Source organism: Atractosteus spatula, chromosome 9 (genome assembly GCF_055471065.1).
Source record: "Atractosteus spatula isolate fAtrSpa1 chromosome 9, fAtrSpa1.hap1, whole genome shotgun sequence".
NCBI classification, from domain to species: domain Eukaryota; kingdom Metazoa; phylum Chordata; class Actinopteri; order Semionotiformes; family Lepisosteidae; genus Atractosteus; species Atractosteus spatula.
This window is the reverse complement of record NC_142714.1, coordinates 10066845-10084950: the sequence shown is the minus strand read 5'-3', so window position 1 is coordinate 10084950 and position 18106 is coordinate 10066845.

Genomic DNA, 18106 nt, shown 5'->3' with positions numbered 1-18106 from the left:
ACAGTAAACCCAAACATAAACTATCATCAACACATGTCCCTAAAGATTTCTTACACCACCCAAATGCACACTAATTAGGATTTATTTTCAAAGTGATATCCTCCTAATCCAACTTTAACCTTTTGATTTAGTAGAAGTGTCATCCAAAACCTGATTTTCGTATCTTGTTTCTGTGAGTTCCTTATCAGTAAGGCATATAAAATTTACATCAACGCTCTTAGGCTCTCCCCTGCTGATTCGCGAATCACTTTCACTTAATCCTTGCCTCTGTAAAACTGTGTACTGCTGAAACTTCATAAAGGGAGATCATAAAAACAACATGAAACATCCTCTAATCTGGACAATTCACTCGTCGTAAACAAAAGGGTTTCAATGTAAACATTTACTCATTAGCACACAGCCAGACTCCTCTGATGAGCCTTAAAATGATGAACCTTGACTTTGGGATTTTCTCCTGTCTAACAGCTGTGTGAGAAGGAAGTACAGAGTGGAACTGAGGAACAACCTCTGACTCCATGAACCGAGCCTTGAACCCGGGCCAGGCAGCCTTTCCTGGTTCTTTTGCTTCATAGTCTAGGAAAGTGTGTGAAATACATGAAAAAGATCTTTACCATGCAATAGTTAATTACATTTATCAGGGTACAGTACATGTACCTGTGCATGCATAGTATCAAATGACTCTATTGATTCTGCCCAGTGACATTTTTCATGTGTATCAAGAGATTCGGAGGAAGGACTTGAACATCTGTTACTAGCAACCTTGCATTACGCATTAATCTGCCCAGAACCAAAAATTAGAGGGTAAATATCTGTCCTCTACTGTTTTCTGGCTTAATTGTCCCATCTCCAGCTAAGACCTTCACTGCTGCTGCTTAGTAATTTATCAAACTTGGCAGCAGCTTCTTGGCACAGTACAACAATTCTGTCTTTATTGCAGCAAAAACAAGTCTGGACTCCAAGTTTCTACAAGTCCTTTGCTTTTCTCAATGAAATATCTCCTTCTCATAAGATAAAAGAAATAAAAACGTAGTTGTTGTCTGTGAAATGTCATTTCATTTATTTGTGGTGTTTTAAGTGCAGTCTCTCTAGTCACAACAGGCTAATCGTGATTCCAAAACTGTTTTTTTACCTTAGGCTACATGAATGACTCCAAGAGTAATTACAATTATTATACAGCTTCAATTAATACGATAATTGTATAATTAAACATCGTAAGTCAGTAAAATGCATAAGTTATACTCATATTGAAATGTCAGGGAATGCAGATGATTTGGAAATTAAAAACCACAGACGTACTAGTATAATATTAGCATCTTCTAAAAAATCTGAGCTGGAAAACACTTGAAAAGAACTTGGAACATTCAGGTATTTTTAGAATAGTAAGCAGTCATTTCAGATTCAGGGAAACACAGGATGGATCTCGAAAGGGCTGAAAACCTATAGCATGTCTGCTGACATTCACACACTTTTTATGCGGTGATGCTAAATCAAACCACAGTCACACAGACATTCAAATGAACGATGCAGTGCAAGGTTGTGAAACACGAAGTGTTGAACACACTGAAACCTGTTGGAGATGCAGTGCACAAAAGCTAAACAGTCACAGTTGAAAACCGCAAAGCTTCCCACTTTTCAGCAATGAGGATGAGACAGGAGAGACTGGCTGCCAACAAATGAACTTGCAGAAAGCCCTAAGCTGCATAACTAAGCAAGGAGCTGCAACGTCTTAAATGTACTTTTTACAACCATGAATAATAAATAATATAACGAATTTATCATGGGGTACACCTGCTAGCTGTGGACATTGCATATGATTGGTGCATTCTGCTACTCCCTGGACAGGGTTGCTGCAGAGATAAAATCCAGATGTTCCATCTATTCCACAAAACAGATGAAACAGCTGGTTAACTTTGGAACAATTTTATCAGGCAATGTCAGGGGAGAGTAACCTGTCTGTGCTGGTCCACTGCCCTGTCCCATTCAAGTGTGTCTTGCTTTGTAGGGTTCTGCTATAGCAGCTCTCAATGGGAAGAGTTGTTTAATAGATTTTCTTAGTGTAATACTTCAGTTGTTTCTTCTTACTGTATATAACAAATTTATCACTGTAGAACACAGAGTGCCTTATGTTTTTCTTTCTGGGTATAAATAGAGAAGAACATGAATTGATGGTTTACAGAAGAATTGCTGGTTTCGTGGATGCATAATATTAATTTAGTATTGTAGTGCTTAGGCTTACATGCATTGTTATGTTGGAAATCTGTGCATACATTTTGCAAAGTTCTCTTCTGTACAAATACTACACATAACAGCAGATTATTTGAATAAGGGAAAATTAGTTTCCAATATTCAGAACATCCCTCTGCGTGAACATAACACGTTCATCCAATGCATGGTTTTTGTGTCCCTGAACTCCCGGACAATCCATCCCCTCAGTACGCCTTCCACTGCGTAGATAATCCTGGGAGAATTCATGTTTCATCTCTGTTTACAAACTGCTGTCAAGCGTTTTGTGGCCATTGGAGAAAAGGTGACCCTAGCAAAATAAATGTGCTTGTGCCGTCAGCAGGAGCTCAGACGTCAACGCTGAGTCACTCCAGCAGTGCGTGGGGGGCCTGTATGGAGGGGGGGGCAGCAGGTGCAGAGAGAGAGCAGTCCAGATCAGTGCATGATGGCAGACTTGGGGGGGGCAGCACTGGGGGAGCAATGGCTAATACCCTTCTGAGCTCTCAGTGCCTCCTAAACACAAGGTCAGGGATCTTCTGGAAAATCAACACTGGGGACACAAAAATAAACTATGCGAGCATTTTGGAAAACACTTCTACCTAGAGTTTATTCATCTTAAGTGGAAATCTACGAAATATGACGTTTAGGATAACAGCCCTGTTTGGTTTTTCCATGAGAACGCGGAGCTCTTGGCCAGGATCCACGGACACACAGCTACCTAACTCAACCCCTCCCACAGAAGGTTCTTCAGTCACGTCACATGACTGGGCCTGGGGACAACCACCCTTCCCATGCTGCTCATGTTCCTCCCAGTGCCCCCTGGGGCCTGGGGGTTCAGCTGTGCAGGAAGACACATCTGCTTCTCATCTCGCTGGGAAAGTTTCCCTGATCCTCCAGATTATAGGGCTCCTTCAGATCCAACAGCCTGGCTCCTTCAAGGCTCCACATTTGCAGCCCAATCCCCAGGGTCCAATTCTCTTTGTTCCGTAGTAACCCCTGCACTGAAGAGAGCTAAACCTTTGCTGTGCTGTTGCACATGCTTCAGAAGGATCAAGAGGAGAAGTCACTACTTCCTGAGAGGGGGCTTCAGATTGAATAATTCTGAGCCACTCTCTGATCAAGGGCATGATAAGGGAAAGTGTAGGGCAGTGGTTTTGCGCCACAAATCCACTGGGATACGTGGGCAGTCTGGGCAATGTTTTTGTGGTAAGGACATTGCTTAACTTCACTATAACCATCCCACTTCCCTTTGCTGTAGCGTGCCTAAGCATTATTTTACAATATACCTTAATGTGCTATAAAGTCCTACATGCAGGGTTGTGGTGATTAAACTAAGCCAACCTTGAGCTGAACTGGCCGGATGCAATGATCAAAGTAGATTATGCACTTTGAGCCCTGAATTCCTCAGATCAAGTACTGTAGGTTTGTCTGCATATACAGTATTCTTTTACAGTATGGGCATCTGAGCCCATTTCAGAGGAAGTAAGGAACGCCTCTTATTATCTGTGTAGCTGCAGGGAGTATTAGTCTGGCACTGGTGGAAATTTTTGATTCTACTTTCATCTGTCTCTGGATCCACATGAAACCTTATAGGTGTGGCTCCGTCCTCTCGGGCCAGTTTGAGAGCGAGATGAAAGGGCGAGAGGAGGAGAATGCCCCTTCAACTACAGAGATTCAATATCATTGCTCTGCTGCCTGTGAAGAAAGACAGCATGGAGACAAGACGCTGCTGACACTGCCAAGGACAAAGCACAAGGAGCAGGGAAGCTCCGTCTGACCAGCTGTGGGGCCTGACCACTCAAGTGCATTGCAAAATGTTTGCATCTGTGCCATGCTCAGCGCCTGAGCAACACTCTCCTGCTGCCACAAAGCTCTGTTAAATTACCCTGCTTGGCAGATAGTGCTCTGCTGGTTCTCTCTTTCTATTCACTTTGGACAAAGGTGTGTCCTTCTTCCGCTCCCACGGTGATCTCTGCTTTTCAGGCAAGAGTTTTCACATTGCAGAGAGAGAGGTATCTGGTGACAAAAGCGCGCAGAAATCCAGAAATATTCATTGAGGGTTGTTGCATCACATCCAGCTCAGTTTAAATTGCAGTGCGCTTCAGGTTGACTAAGAGCATTCTGACTGCCTTTGTAACCTTGGTTTGGCAATGTGTCTGCCCACTCCAAAGGCAAACTGCAGTGTATAGTTCGCTCCGCAGAGAGGGCGATTGGTTGTCATCTGCCCTCCATTGGCAATATGCACAATTCCAGAGCAAAGGAGTGGGCAGGGAAGACTGAAGATGGCCCCTCCCACCCAGGTTACCACCTGTTTCAAACTTCCCTCAGGAAAATGCTACCAGTCTATTAAATCCTGAACCACCTAGTATTTTAAGAGCTTCTTTCTTAGGGCTGTTTTCTCCTTTCCCAGAATTCATAATTATATGTGCTCAGTCTCAGTGATGTCTATTTTCTTGTTCTGCATGGTTCAGTATATGTCGAATTTGTTTGCAGCACCAAGTCCACCAGAGTAAATTCCTTGTACATTAAATATACTCGGCAAATAAAGGTGATTCTGAATCTAATTCTGTTGTGGATTTTCCAGGGTTCAGTAACAATCACATGGTGCACATGCAGATACAAAACATTATTGTAGACCTTCACACTAAATGGATTTAGTAACAAGCTCCTATTATTCTGTAATCATACAGCCACATCAGAAAAAAAATGAATTATATTTTTAGCAGCACGCACTTAACTAGAGTGATTCGATCTTAATGTCTTTTAATGGTATTTTGTCGGCACTCTTTACCCGCCAGTAAGTGGGCACACAGGATGCCAACTTCAGCACCACCTCCTTCTCTCCCACTGAACTCCAGCCAGTTCTCATTGCGTCAAGCTGAGAGCACAGTACCCCCACGCAGGGCACTGCTACAGGAGACAGCCACAGGAGTGGACATGGAAGGACTCCCTTGGATTACTCGAAATAGGACCAGGCATGTCGCTTGGGAACCACATTTTTGGAGTAGAAGAAAATGCTGCTATTACCGGACACTCATATTGTTTTTCCAGTGCCGAGGGAAAAGGAAAGTTCAAAAACAGATCCTCTTAAGACTGTGTTCTCAGTATACAGTAGCTTGTACCAGAATCCTATGCCCTTTTTAAATGTTGTTTTACGGCTTGATATTCTCAATGGAACTGCAATTTGATATCTCTGAAGGATTGCATTTATAAGGAGAATGGTTGTGCATGTGGGCAAACTACAGGAAACGATAGAGATTCTCAAAGTTACAAATCCCCTAATGCCAGTATAAATGTTTTATAGCACATACAGTATCACCCATATATAGGTTAGATCTGATACTGATTAAGACCATACAACCATCCAACTCTGTGGGTCGGAGTCACTGTAAGGTTGCCTTTACAAAGTCTAAATGTTTTCAGCAACTTGCCTCGAATGATAATCTGAAAGAGGCCTCATGTTTTATGAAACAATAAATATTTGATCTCTGTTTGATCTGATGTGCTTACAGTGCAGAGCCTGTAGCAGGAGACAATCAGGTTAAGGAAAGGTGCATTATTCAGCTGGATCTATTCATTATTTCGGATTCCTGGGTTCTCATGTTGACTGAGCTGTCAGGAGAGACAGACTCCATGAAAATGACTCAACGTCTCTATTCTCAGTCTCTCTCTACAGCTCAGGTCTGCTGTCTGGAAGGCTGGAAGCTCAATGCAGAAAAAATTTGGAGCTCAGTAAGAAAAAGCAACACGCTTTGGGGTCAGTGGAGACATTCACTCACAAAGGCTTTATCTGAATCAATGAGCTGATTTTTTAAATTAAATTACAGTATTCCAATGTTCGTAATTGCAATTAATGCACATTGCTTAAAATTTGGATGGATAAATGCGCCCTTATATTTATTTTGCATTGACGCAGTACTCTTCATCTGTGAGCTGCACTGACATTATGGTTAGGTAATAACTCAGTAACACTGTAATTCTCAAATATTTAATAAATCTTAAATGATTAATAAAAGATCAATATGTCAGGTGAATTAGGCAAATCCTGGTAGAGACAGTTAGTATCTTCCTATATAAAGTGTTATGCAAAGAAGCGCTGTAGTCAGACTCTATTTTATTTCTGTATGACAAAATGGCAAACCTAACATGCAACTTCTGTTCATTTTACCTCCTAATCAAATGGATCAGAGAAATGTTCACCACAGTACTAGAGAAACTAGAGATGTGTCTATGAGGATCATGGATAATGACATGATGTCATTGATTATGACAATCTCTCCCGTTTTCTCTTATTTTTATTATGTTCTTTTGTAACAAATGGAAAAATCAAAACAACAGAAAGAATTCCCAACTGATGCTCAGACTATCTAGTCATGTTCAGCAGATACTATCTGTGGTCATTTTGTTGTGCAGGGGGGCACCATTTAAACAGCAGATATCAGGGGCCGTATCTTAGCTGTCAATGTACAAAGTGCACCCAGGCTGGACCTGGTTAATTTCTAGCATGTGTTGTGTTTATCCCAGTCACTATCCTGTGTTTTATCCACACCGGTGGTCCGGCACCACAGTCCTGCAAGGCAGAAGGCCATCTGGGAACAGATCTCCTCGGCAGTGATGATCAGAGTTCATTAACTGGCAGAAAAAAAACAACAAACAGTCATTGTCATAAGCGATCAAGGCCACCATCAAGCACGTGCACAGTAGCCTGAAGGAGAGGCCATTTTTCTGTGGTAAAATGAGCTGTGGAAAAACAGGGATGACTGGTACTTCCACATCTGTCACTTGTACAGTATAATACCATATTGTCATATCAATAATTAGTTACAGCTATTCAAAACCCCACCCCATCCACTTGTATCAAATCTAGAGGCTGCAACATTTATCTGAGCAGATCCTGCTTTTTCTAAATAACAAAACAACACCATCTTTGGCCATAGTCTTGATTTGCCCGATTTGCCTGTAGTGTTGGTACACATGAATTCCTGTCATATCAATAGCTCTGTTTTGAAAACAGACTCCACTGCCACGTCTCCAACCCCACCAGAAGCTCACGGACACATGCTGTGTACAGTACACACTTGCAGATAGCCTTTCTCTTCAAATAATGAAGAAATCTCTCCACACAGGCCAGTCAGTCGCTGTATTTAGCTGCTTTTGGTATGATTGGTCTTGCCCCCCTCCCCCAGTTTTTTTATTGGATCAATAAAGTTATATAAGGGGAGATTCCAAAATAATTGAAAACATTTCTTCCCAAGGGCTCTTTTCCACTGGGAGAGTAGAACAGCCTGCCAACTACCCTACCTTAGAATAGTAAATAACGGATTGATTTCTGTTTAACTGAGTGCATGCTTTTGAAGTGGGCAGATTTTTAAGGACCCAGAAGCTAAATTAACTGGATGGAAGACCTTCATGTGGGCCTCCTCTGCTTGACTAAAAGGTAATTTAGGTAATGGAAACATAGAACCCCCTTGATACACTGTCACAATCCTCACAATACTGTTTCATTTCATAGCGTACCTGATTTTCTAAATACAAATTCTGTAATCCTTGTTCTGTTGCAATGGAGAAACGTGAACTTTCCTGGCCAGCCTGAGAATCAGGTAAGAAACCAATACTTTCAGAACAACCCTCAGTTTTTGCTAATCCCAGTATTGCACTTTCTTTTTATCTCAAGCCTTTTTTAACAATGCTAATAAACATAATCACAGTTAGTAAAACAAGAAAGACGGCAAAAAACCAAAGAAATAACAGTATATATACATTAAAATCAAACAGATTTCATACAGGAGGGATCAGAAAAAACATCAAAAGCAACATCAAACCCGGGTTGCTTTGAAATGCACAAAATCAGCAGCTCTGATGGGATTATAGCAGCAAAAAACAGGTCTGGTTCTGAGAGGTATTATTACAAATGGAAGTGATATCCTTTGTCAAATCCATGCAAGGTTTTGCGCTTGTAGGTGTGTATGAAATTGTGCTGTTTACTTTGGACATGGCTGACGTGTATGTGTTTTGTGTCTAAACCTTTTAAAACTCTTGCACATAAACCCCAGGGGGAGGATAAAGTGATTAGCAGTGAAAAAGCTCACTTTCTGCCCCAGTACAAATAAACAGCGGCTTTTACAAGCTAACTCCAGTGGAACTGCTGTCTCATAAATCTAGATGTGCCAGGTTTGATTGACATTCTTTGCTGTTTTTTCATGAGCATCTTTCACTTTGGAAGTCCCATTAAACACAAACACCCCCCAAAAAAACCAAGTTTCAACCCAAACAAATCTGCACGCTCTGTTACTTTCAATATTTGCAGAAACTTTCCAAGTTACCCTCTGTGGGCACCATAGAGACAGATTAAGAGGCACTAAACTGAATTCTGATGGAACAGCTAGTTTAATTAGCTTGGGGCTTTGGTCTTCCTGATTCAGCAAGGGAAGCTGAATCTTGTGGAATTAAATCTCCCCAGAAATGTGAAAACCTACAAGATGACAGAGCAGTTTGTGTTATCCAGGAGCCTTTATTGTAACGGCACTGTTGCCGACTGTATTACTGGACCCTATGTGATAGCTGGTTAATCTCACACGTCGGGTTCGAGAGAGAGAGCCAGGTGTACTTAGCCAAGTTGAAGGATCAGGAATCCTAGTCAGAGTCGAATCGCAGACCAGGAAACGCAGGTCAGGAAACCTGTCCCCAGAAGTTGTGGTGATGAGGGAGAAGTGCGATCAGATGATTACTTTATGTGTCGGCATTTATGGGAAATGGAAAGAGCTAGTGTCTGAGTCTGTGTGGTCGTGACATTTATGTTCTCATCTAGCATCTTTTATTTCTCCCATGTGGGTGCTTTTAGCACTTAGACAAGAGCAGGTTTCGAAGGTAGCAAGCGATGATCTTGGCTACGCATCTGGTTGCAAGACTTCATCAGCTGCACCTCAGTGTGTAGCCCAGACAGATGCCCAGACTCTGCGCTGTGCCGTGCTCAACACACTTCGAAAATGAGAGCCACAGACTCCGCAGGAGACGAGGTGGGGATCTACTCTCTCGGGGTTTACGGCCTCACACACACTGGTTGCCTCTACAGTGGCTGAGGGACTCCCAGGCCACCAGAGGCGGACAGCTCGCCAGCATCAGGGCGTGACTGCCGTGGCCAGGCCGCCTGCACTCTGTCAGCACCAGGACATGGCAGTACCTCCTGGGGTGCTGCCCTCCGTGTCCGACACGCGTTGCTCTGTCAGATCCTGGAGCTGCAGTGCGGAAGTGTAAGTGCTCACCTCTGTGTGCTCCCCTGGGCTGAGGCTGGGCTGGTTTCAGTGGACCACCCTGGGGCTGCCTCTCTCTCTCTCTCTCTCTCTCTCGCTGAGGGATTATCACACACACACTCAGCAAGCTCAGCACAAACCTTCTGCTATTGTTTTGTTAAGGAGAACGCCTCTTTCTTTTAACTTGTCACGTAGGAAACAAAGCGATCTCCTGTGAGATCCTTCGCTTGCTCGTCAGATTCGCCATTGTACAGCAAAGCGCAGCTGAATCACTGCGCTGCAGTCCTCTGAACAACTGGATTTCTTTCATTTCTAGTTTCGTCTAATGCAAACTAAATAGGAGATGTGGGAAGTTGAAATCTATTTTGTGTCTATTTTCTTCCTGCCCCTTAGTAAAACAAAATGTTTAGAGAATGGAACGATACACACATTAAAACAATCAGTGTACACACTAGATCTGATAAATCGCTGTCAATAGGTAATATCTATGACAAATAAAATTACTTCATTGCATCTGTAGATTAGAGTTAAAAAACATTTTTTCTCATGTACTGAGCCACAATCCATAATCATTTAAACAGGATACACAGTATACACTATAAATTATAGAAAACACAAAACATGGTAATACTGGTAATACGTACCTACTGGTAATGCACTGTAAATCTGCAGTGAGTAGGAATCCATTTGTTTAAATGATATTTCCCAATTTCTTTCTCAGAATTGTGTTTCTTTTCAATCCTCAGCCCAGATTCTCTTAATCTGGCATGCCTGGAAATGTTGTGCCTGGTGCTGTCTCTCCTTCATTGTCCTCTCAGACAGAAAAGCATGAACTATGTCATCGCCACAGTCAGTTATAACATCCAACATCTTGACCGGAGGCAGGGGGATTGTTTGTACAAACCTGAAGCCTGTTTGCCTCATTTATCAAGATTACAGATTTACATGCATCATTATAAATTATTAGGACTAATTTCAATCTTGTTTTGTTTCTTGGTGAAAATGACGGCCTAACCCCAGCTTCCTCCCCTGACAGTGTAAATAAAGAGCCAGATTCTTACATAAACATTTTGACTCAGGCTGAATTTCACACTGCCACTTTGGCCTTCTTCGCCATCCTTTTATGTCTCAGAAGGCCTCAGCAATACTCTTTTGATGCTACTACTTGGGGAATTAGTCATGTTAGTTAGTAAGCACAAAGCAATCCCTGTTCTTTTTCAGAACTAGTAGCAACTCTGCCTAGACATGATAAGAGCAGCCATACAGTGTACAGCAAAACATTAAGGTAGATAAAACATAGGTTCATCAATCAAACTCTTTATTTTCCATTTCGTTTTTATGTTTTTTAGAATTTAATTACCTGGAGGTCAGCATAGTATATTGGTAGAAGTGGTTCAGGTGAGTAGCTGTGTCAGCATGCGTAGGCTGCAAAGGAACATGTAATAGGTTTATTCCCTGCTGAAAAGAGAAGAAGGAAAACACATATTTCAGCTGTGGAGCCTTCTTCGGGTGTGACACAGCTGAAACGCTGTGTTTTCTTTCTTCTCTTTTCAACATGGAATAAACCTATGACTTGTTCCATAGCATATTGGTATATAAATATCCAAGATTGTACAGCCAGCAAAAGGAAGTGAAATGTGCTGAACAGATGACTGTTTTGTATTATTAAAAAAGGAAATGTTTGCATTTCCAAGGAGAAATGACAGCAGTCTTGAGTCAGTTTAGAAGCCTCATGACCGAAGTTACATTTAGACACGACGACCAACAAAGAAACAAAAGCCCACAAATACAGGATGACACCTGACAGCCTGCCTGGCATGATGCTTCTTTTCCTCACAAGCTATAAACACATCCAAATAATGCACATAAATAGGACAGCAGGATCTGACAGAGGTTTAACAAAACGCACAGGTTGTTAAAGAATGGTGAAATTAGCCTTTCCGATCATTAAAAAGATTTTGCTCAGAGCTAGAGTATTTCCCCCTTTGTAATTTAGTCTTGAACGACCAATGAGGAAAAAATAAAACGTCAAGACTGCAAAACAATAACAGGAAGCAGGGCCTCAAGGCCAAGCAAATGTCAGAGCCTTGAGGGGAGCTAGCCAGGTGGTCAGTGGCAGCCCCAGGCTAAGCAGGGCCAGACACAGGACACACAGTCCAAGCTTTTTAATGATCGGAAAAACTAATTGCCATTCTTTGGATAAGACCTAAAACTGAGGCCCAGACTCTCTGTGGTCATTAAAAATCCCAGGGTGTTTCTCAAAAGGAGTAGTGGTGTTACCCCGGTGTCCTGGCCTCCTAATATTCCTCCATCTATGAATCGGCTTCATTTCTCTGTTCTCCTCCCCACTGATAGCTGATGTGTGGTGAGCGTACTGGTGCACTTGGGCTGCCATCATTCGGGTAGTGCTACAGACTTGTGGTGGTGGAGAGGAGTTCCCTTTGCCTGTAAAGCACTCTCAGTGGAGTGTCCAGAAAAGCACTATATAAGTCTACAGATTTTTATAGGTACACCTCACACAGCCGGCTGCCAGGGATCTGTCTGAGGGGCTGTGAGAAGCAGGTAGCATCTCTCGGAAGAAAGACAAAAGAGCTTGGTAATCACAGACTCAAGTAAAAATAGTCATTTCTTTGAAAGGGCTTCTCACAGTCTTCTAGACTTTAAAAAACGGAGGGCACTAATCTCTGATCACTGAGGCACTGATGAAGTAATGGGAATGTAAGCACTTTAAATGTTTTAAATGCAGGGCCTTGTGGTAACCTAGGTTGAGGAGTGTTCTACTTTAAGAAATAAATGAAAAAAAAATGTTTCTTGTCTATAAAGTGGTTCTTACATTCATAGCACCAATTACCTTTTACCAACTTCTAACAATCATACCTCTCCTCTGTGCTGCGATTGTGTTTGTTCTGTTCTACTCTCATTTTCTTCTACATGACCATGCTAAGGTAAAAACAGCACCCTCTGAGGAAGAGCACCTTATGAAGTGGCTGAGGTATTTTGGATAAGGCACTTCTTTTTTAGTCTGGAACCATAAATCGCTGACAATGGCGGCGGCCAGCCCACAGTCTCTCTCCATGCTTGAAGAGATGGTGTCAGACGGCACCATTCCCAAGTGGCACCACGGGCGCACGGTGGAGAACTGCGATCTGATAATCCCGGAAAGAGACAGCTGTCGTCATCCGCTCTCCTCGACTTGTAAGATCCCATTCCAGAAAGCTCACCACAACACAAGAACTGGAGCCCAGCAATGCGAGTCATGACGATTGGAAGACTAAATAATCATTTTCAGATTTTTTTCTTACTGGTTTCACTTTGGTACTAGTAATGACGGGTTCCCGATGGTGGAAGGCACTTTTTTGCCTCCTTTTTCTGGATTGCGCATGCAGTACTGCACTGTATGTCATTATGGCTGACATACTGCCACACCACCAGCCTAGAGTGGATCAAAACTCCGTGCTGTCCTTGCAGACATCACACGAAAGTGACCAGCCCTCGCTGAGAGGCCATACATGTACATATTGAGCTGGTGCATTAGGGCCAGAACAAACGGGGAACTGATGAGTAGGCAGGCACTTCACTGGGCCACTCTGATCCTCCTGATATCCTTAAATAGCTCTGGGAACAACATGGATCTCAGCTGATCTGACTGGAGCAGTCTAACAATGATGAATGGGTGCCATTAATGCAATTCAGCTGTTTACCTTATTTTCAGTAATCTTGCAAAATAGAGGTAAGCACTGGGTGGAAAATGAGCTTATTTTGGCACCCAGGTCCCAATCGCCACCCATTAGCCACTCTTACATCAATGGTTAGTATACAGTATGTACAGGAGTCATTTATTCAGCGTTAACCCTCTGACCTCTTGTACTCCTACTACTCTTCAAATGTTTACTGCACTGCTACTTATCTGTACACCACATTGCTCCCGTCAAATCTTTATTAATACCAGCATTCCTTGGAAAAATAAATCCCAGGTCTGGTTTCATCCTCCTTAATTAATCTCAAGGATGATGGCTCCTCCAAACCTCCAGATCCTGAAAGGCTCCAATTTAAGCCTGCAATTTCATTCACACAATGAGCAGGAATTTGTTTAAAGTTATAAATGCCAAACTGGTAGCTTCGCTTCAATATATTGAGCCAGCCTGTGTCGGATGGGTTAGTTGTGTGGTGTGTCAAAAATCTGGGGTAAGAATACTCTTTTGTCATTAAAGTTTTTGCATAATCATTGGACAGGGGTTAATCATTTTAAAATGATCCTATCTAAAATAAATGTGTATAATTTACTCACAGGTATATGAATTGGTTCAATACAAATTCAATCTGTAAAGAAAAAAAATGAAAGTTATGTGACACGTAAACTATTTGGATCTATTGCTGTATTACCTGACTTTTACAGAGGTCAAAGACAGCAGGGTTTTGCATGCTGATGAACAGACAACGATTATACAACTCCACAGAGGCTAAATGAGTAATGTCACAATGAACTGACAGTTTCAGAGAAATGATGTAACTTTCCACTCTTTTTTATTCGGAATAGATCAGAGTCGCTCAGACAAGCCAGTACAAATGCATGGTTGACTGTGTTTCGATTTCTGTCACACATAAAACATTTAACAAATGCAGATGTCAAAGGTTACTTGCTTGGAAGAACATGAGCTGCAGAAGCTCTGGCAAATGAGGCAGGCCTATTTCTACTGTTGTTCATGTTCTGTACTGTTGTATGGCTCATGTTCCAAAAATGTCACTAAAAAGAGAGAATAGAAATGCTGAGTAGGGTTTTTTATTATTAAAGGAATAAGAGAGCTAGGTTGCCTCTCGAATGAACTAACATTCTGCAGCATTAGAGTGCGCAAGACTGGTTAGAGCATGTGGTCACCCCAGAAGACTGTCTGTTCAAGACCTACATGATTTGAGGGTAGCTAGTGGAACTAACCAAAATGTTCATCTGTAAGCTGCCAGGTTTGCTTATCTTGTCTGTAGACATTTGTGCTCAAAACAAATGGGGGCGACCTAATAATTTCATATCAGACAGTGCACCTTTAAAAACAGGCATATATCACTCAGCCATTGGAGAGAGAACATTGACACATCTCTGTGCCATGTGTCTGGTTTTGTGAACTGAATAAACACTCGCTATGAGCATGTTGTTATTGGGACTGACTCTTGTTAGTTTTAGCCCTGTTTTCTGACAGATTTTACCTCAGCTTTTCGAGCATTTGCACAAACACAAGAAAGGCCGGTGGCTGACAATTTTATAGAATCTTTTGGTTATTTTCAGAGCATGATTAAAAGCATTAGCTACATACTGTAGCTGTTCTGCACAGCCTCTGGGGTTTGGACTGAAGAAACTTTAAGCTCGCACCAAAATCACATGGGCCTCAGCTGGCGTTGCCAAAATCTGTTATTTTTTTCCACCACCGGTTTAATAATTTATACTCACAACTCGACCTCCAGTATTTGAAGTTTCTCCCTAACATGCCTACAATGAGAAAGAAGTTCACTTGCTCTCAGATATGGAGAGGGCTGTTCTTCCAAACCTCTTTCACCTTCGCTACATAATACAAATTGCCTACAACACTAATGAATCCGTTTTCAACACTTTCACAATGAGTGCCCTCTTCTGAGGTGATTGTACACGTGACAACATATTTCCGACACAAGATTCTGCCGCAGTTGTTAAAGGATTATTTGTCGACTGCCGTGTGAGAGAATAGGCCTCAGAGGCAATGCAATGGACCTGTCAGAAAGGAACTGTCGACAGCTGACAGGCTTGTTGTTTGCAGACAATGGCCTTTGCTTGCGTGAGCATTTGTGCCCCCTGTACCTGCCGAGAAAGTCAGGAAACACTAAAGAAGAGCGGTGTTAAATAACTAGGGCCTCTACAGCAGACAGCGAGGGCGCAACAGCTAGTGTCTCGCTCTGTAATGTGAGCAATGATAAATAAACACGCACAGGCCCAGCTGCTGATGGAGCTGTGTTTGTGTGTTACGCTGAGTGTAGTCTTCATTTCCTCAGCACGTTTTCACAGTCATTAGGAGGATTTCTGCTTTTTTTCCCCTCTTTATTCTTTCTTGTAGGGGTAACAGGAGGGGCAGGGGAATGTTTCGGGGAGCTGGGGGGAGGGGGGGGGGGTGTACTCCCCCTCTTCCCACCGTGTGCTTTCACCCCAACACCTTTAACACACTGATCCGGGTCGGATCCCACAGTCACTGCTGAAGCTCATGAAAAAAAGAGAGATTTCCTTGGAGAACAGAAACCACTTGAGGACCTATAGTCCGCAATTGTTTTTTTTTTTTCCTGTTGTAGTAGTCAGTCACGTCTTATCAAAAAGCATGAGACACAGTGACTCTGCAGTATCAGGACTGCAGAAAGGAGTTTCTAGGTTTTCGTGTACATTGCAAGTTTGGATGTTTGAAAGTGGCTTTTCCATTCTTGAGTCAGTTAAGTAAAATTCAGTACATACTGGTACATATTTGAAGTAATGTACCCCGCACGCCAGAGATGGTCAAACATTTACTATTCCACCCTCCTCTTTTGCAGGTCTTCAATGTAACTGCCTGCTTGATCGCTTGATTAGCTGTTAATTAATTCAGTTCCATAATCTGTATTGTAATGGATTGAAAGGTCTGGTATTTGACTAAGCCCCTTAATATCCCTGCCCTGAAGGTTTTGGGATTTTCTTAAGCTTTTGCAAAATTAATTATAAGGCTGTCCAAACAATGCATGCACAACTGTGCCCATTTTAGCCTTTTAATGCGGCACAGAAGAAGACCCCCGTACCATTAGCCATGACCCAGAGCCAATCCAGGAGAAGGGATGGGGGTTGGGGGAGAGGGGTCGGTGCAGTTCTGCTTGTTCTCCGAGGTGTTTATAAACAGCCCCATCTTAAGTGTGGTCTCTGCAAAAATGGATAACTGCAGTAACATTTAACACCACTCAAAGAATGTGGAGAACGCCAGCGAGGAATCCTCAGTCCTTGCATTCCTCAGCAACCACAAACACAGAATCCCATACAGAAGATAAACTCTGCAGCCTTCAGCATGTAAACAGTGCTGGAATCTCAAACCCAATCCAAAAAGCAAGGTAGGGGCTCTGGTAACAAGCACACACACTCCTACAACTGCGGAATCAAATAATTCCAATGAAACCGCTACCTTTTCAGCACAGGAAAAATCCCACCCACCCGCCTGTCTATCTCATCTATTTATCTAACCATCCAGCCTTCCATAAATCCATCCCTCCATCCTTCTCTGAGAAACCACACCTTTGAAAAAGCATCTCGTGGTTTCAATTGCTGTTTTGTTGCCTGAGGAATGCAGTCGACAAGTCTTTCAATAAAGCGGGTAACTTTAGAGTAGTACACTTTTGTGCAATCCTCATTCTTTTTACGTAAGAGGCTGGAAATGAGAAGGAAATGGTGATGCAGCAAAATGCCACTGTTCTCTTCAGTGGTTGCTACCTGCTGTTCACTGGTGTGGGTGGTCTGTGCTTGATCTCCAGACAGGCAGCGGTAAGCAAGAGACATTAACAGCTTCCCATGGATACAGTACCTATGGAACTCACAGCTAAAACGCGTCAGTAGGCCAGAACTAACTAATGCCTAAATGCATAAATCAAGAAAGAAAATCTTACAATAGCTGGCTAATTCCAGGTCCTAGAAATTACAGGAGAACCAAAATTGTTCACTTTGAGCTTCTTGAAAGTATCACTCGCAGGATGGACAGAGTGAATAGTCTGGGGTTCCGCTCAGGGACGGCCTAAAACTAAAACATCAGTTGTGACATTTGAATTCACTAGGGTATTTATTTTGACCGCGAGGCCTGATTCATGCAGAACCAGCCCGGTGTCTGTACTCAGCCTGAGTGGGCTGACACTCACACAGGGGTTACTACCATCTAATAAAGGAGTGGCAGCATTACCAACACTCCTGTGCTGGGAAAGTATTGCGCAGCACAAAACCACAGTTTCACCCTGCCTTTACTGGGTGTAATTTATGCTGTGAAAGCACCATGATGACGGGGTACACCTCCCAGAAAAATGTAGCCCGCCTTCAGGGCCACAAATCACTGTCCGGAGCAAGTCCAGAGTGAAAACAAATCTCCGCTGCACTGCTGACACCACATCAAGTCTTAGTTACAGCCCTGGTACTGGAGAATCGCAGGCTTTGAGGTAATACAGGAAATTTCAAATCTCCAGCAGCTCATGATCGGGAGTCAGATTGAAATAAGAGCCAAGGCGCACAGGAGGAAATTAAGAATTAGGACATTCATCCACTGCAGAGAAAGAGCTCTTGATTTCATTTGAGTTTAGAGTTAAATTCAGCTAATGATGTCTGTAATTAATTCACTTCAAAACTGCTGACTTTTAATTTTTGTATACTGTACGTTGGTATACTATCATACTACTTGACTGTATTCACGTGAGCCCACAAGCCGACTTAATAATGTCTCTCAACGATCACCAGAAGAGCTGGGAAAAGCTATTCAATTGCACGACATTGTGCGAAGATTTAACTTCATAATTAAGGCTCTGCAGCTCTCCTAATCTGAGTTGTAGACGCACGCCTTGCAATCACCTTCACTAAATTCAAATAATAGGAGATATTAAAAAGGTAAGGACATGTGCAGAACGCA